Source organism: Salminus brasiliensis, chromosome 5 (assembly GCF_030463535.1).
Source record: "Salminus brasiliensis chromosome 5, fSalBra1.hap2, whole genome shotgun sequence".
Lineage (NCBI taxonomy): Eukaryota > Metazoa > Chordata > Actinopteri > Characiformes > Bryconidae > Salminus > Salminus brasiliensis.
Window position 1 is genome coordinate 15,268,130 of NC_132882.1, and position 4,045 is coordinate 15,272,174.

The window sequence follows — 4,045 nt, forward strand, 5'->3', positions numbered from 1 at the left end:
GAATTCTTCCCAACTGGACTTAACAGGTGTGAATTAGGCCAAGGGTTAAGTGAAGTTTGAGCTATACATTTAGCTTTTTGTGCTTAAGCATACTTATTTGTAATTGTAAGCTTATCAGTACGCTTGTTTGGCTCTGTCAGGCTTATTTTAATGGTTAAAATAAAAGAGAATGAGGCAGAGAGGAACAGAGAAACAGAGAGCATGTGAATGTATTGACATAAGAGCACATTTTGTGGCCCCATTTTGTGGCACAGAGAGATTGATGGCAGTATTGATGTGCATAGCAGTATCTGGGTTGCTGTAGTCCTGCTGCTGGTGGCTCACCACATTACAATTACACGTATTGCTAAAGCTACAATGCTAGCATTATATATTACTATATTTAATAATGTGATTTATTATTTGAAGTTTCATCTTATTTAGTTCAGACAATGACTGTAAAAAACATGCAGTACAGGCCAGAGAAAGAGGCAGACCTACGCCTTTGGTTGACTGAGGGTTATCAGTCACTCGATTCCTAAGTGTAACCCCGCCTTCTTACGATATAGCAGGTATAGTGAAAACTCTTTTCTGGGTGAAAATAAACAATGTGTTAATCTTAACACAGGGGAAACTGACTCCGGAGATGGAAAGATAGTTCACAAGAGAACAATGAAATGGAAAATAGGCTGTTTTGTCATGGACAGTATGGGGATGGATGGAGATACACATCATGCAGCAACCAGCAGAGACCTGGGGTTGCTACACTTTTGAGAGATGTTGTGCTGTGCATGTTTTCTACAGTCCTTGGGTCCTATTTTAGCAATCTTTTGGCAAGCCGTCAACCGCGCACCACACAGCTTGATTTAGGGTGTGTCAGTGTGTCTTGACTATCGTAACAATAGCACGCACAAAAGGCATGTACTAAGTCTCTTAATTATTCATGGGTGTGTTTTGGGCGTAACATGCATTAAATCAATCAGCGTGTCATTTGCCATTTCCTTTAAGAGCCCAGTGAGGTCTGACTTCGGCAGATTGCTATTTCAATGGCGCGAGTGGGCACACGCCTGTGTTGACAATTCACTGCAAAGATAGCAATGAACATCTGACTGTTGACATCTGCCCAGGCTGTTTTCAGTCAGTGGCACACCTGTGTTTTCCGTTGCCAAGATAGCAATACGCCAATAATGTACCTGAACACACCTCATTTCGATGCAGGTGGAAGGCATGAGAATAGACTGTTGGTGGGGTGAATAGACTGGCGCAGATTGTAAGATATTGTAATGTTTAATGAGCTCAATTTATATAATATATATTTTGCACCATTATATAGTAGTTTATTATTGAGATATTAACAACATGCTCATGTTTATTTTGCCTTTAAATCAGATTTTTAAATTAAGCATATAGAAAAATATTAATTAATAGTAATCCATTGCAGCTATAACTACACTAATAGCATTACACTGTAGCTACAATGTTTACATTCAGGGCATTTTAGCTGATGCTCTTCTATAGAGCAGTGTTTACATTTACAGCATGTGACACAAATAAGTAGCTTTAGTTTAGCGTGGGGTGATTGTCTGGTCAGCCTGCCACAAGAAAAGTGGAAGTTACCCTTCACCAACCATTATATCTAGCAGCACATTAACTTATGACCAATAACTTGCAGATTACCTTGGGACAAGTGGCTCAGTGGCTCAGTGGTTTGATATCCGGGCTCACTAAGCCTTAACGCCTCTCTGCTGCTTAGGCGCTGCAGTGAAGGCTGCCCACCATTCCAGGCATGTGAGCTCACTGTGTATGTGTGTGTTCACTACATGGATGGGTTAAAGGTCAAATTCCATCAGTGTCCAACACAAATGATGAATGTCAGTTGGCATTAATCTATATAGCTGCATTTTATACATTTTACTGCATTTTCCTACAGAAATACGTTTTTTTATATTGCAGTGCTAATCCAGGTAAATCTGATCCCAGTTTCTACATATCTATGCATCATATAAATGCATCAGCAGATATTTACAAAAACATATCAGCATTGGCTCAGAATTCCCATATTGATGCTTCTCTTTGTAGATAACACATGCTATAATCTATGTGGTGCATTGATGTCTCCTCATAACCTTCACCTTCCCTTCATTGCCACACAAAAGATAATATTCCGATTAACAGATTTACACTGAAGCTGCATGAGGGACTACCGGCATTGTAGATGTGTGGAAGAACTGTATGAAAGCTCAGAACACAGCATAGGGACACCTGTATGAGAACACAGAGACATTTTCCTGATGCTATCCCTGTCCTTTTCTACTGGATCATTAAATTGCATTATGGACTGGAAGTATGGGCTTTGGAGACCATCAGCATCAGATAATGTATGAAAAGGAGGCAGAAGAGGCTGAGTGTTCCAGATTAGTATGAATCACAATGCATAATCTCATCAGTTTCATGTCAGAAGAGGCTGCTGTGTCTGTGCCTCAGCCTTTTCACACATGAATACATTTGCTGCTGAACGAAGGTCATTATATCCTCTGAATTCTGCAAATAGCAAGATCCTTTACATACTGTATCTACAGCACATGTACTGGGAAATTTAGTCACTTTGTAACATTTCTATGTATTATGACATATGAAACAATAAAAAAAAATAACTGCCAGACTCAACAATTCAAAATGCTAAAAAAAAGATACATGGAGATACATGTTTTTTGCATGACTTTGAAAATTTGCTTTTGTCTTTGGCACAGACAGGTGTGTTATGAGATTTAAAGATTTTAGGATTCAGTGCAGAATTGCTCTGTTTAGGCTGGTTACTAATTTTAGCAGAAACTATAACTCATAGTACACCCATATGTCATGACATTACATTAGAAATCCCAATGATACCAATCCTGTGAATCCATGATGTAAGAGGTTGTGGAGTCGAAGGTTTCCAGGTATTCTGATCCTCATCAGTTTTCAGTGAAACAGGAGAGGTGAAACAGAGAGAACGAGAGAGAATGAGAGAGGAGGCTGGATGAAGAGTTTATCCGTGGCTTATTGAATGACATTGAAATCATATTCACAGTGAAGCTTAATCTACCTACAGAACATCTGAACATGGGCAAATAATCTGGACAAAGGAGAAAAAGGAGAAGGAACGAGTGAATGAGAGGAATGGGGGTTGGGTGGTAAAGAAATATGTTATCCCAAAATGCTAACCTTGCTGAAAAGGCAGTGAAGTCATTAAAGTGCCATTTAGCATCTTGCAAATGAGCTGATTCAGACTGGTTCCCAATAGTGTGGGAATAACTACAATGTCTGGAAAGATCATTAGTCTACATTTATTGGAAAAGGGATCAGGTGCTGAATTCGGCAATGAAACTGTATGGCGACAGTGGGTTCATGTGTAGCTGCTCTTGAACGTCTCTTCCATTAGCAGTGTTTTTTAAGTAAAGATTATAACACTGGATATGGATTTGACATTTACTCATTTACTAATTAGAAATGGAAATTCTTAGAATCCACTTTCAACATTCAAAAATGCCAAAAGGTTTGAAACTGCTACTGTCCACAGTAATGTTACACAAGTGGCCACAAGTGGCTAAAGGTTTAGAGCACAAGCACAAGGAGTAGTGCTGAACCATTGCTGTGAAATGTTTTTTTGTGGCTTCATCCTTCAAATCAAACAGCATCACTATCACTGGGTAGCTCAGCCCGTTTAAGTTCAAGACCTTTCAGGGAAGGAACGTTGGAACACACTACAACTGATGTCGCCATAAATAAGTTTTATATGATGGCTCCATGCCAGACATTATTCTAGAACATCTCCATATCACAGTGACCCTGGATCTGTACTAGGCTTATCTGACACTGTAGAGTTTCCTACGTGGTGAAAAGTGAGAAGACAGATAGCATAAGCACCTTGACATCCAGTGGTGGAAAAAAGTCAGTAGAAACTATACTTAACTGAAAGTATGGGTACTGTCTCAAATCCTACTCATATTCATATGTAATTATGGAGAAAAAAAGTATACAAACATAATTAAATATATATTTAATATTTTGTATGTATATTACTGTA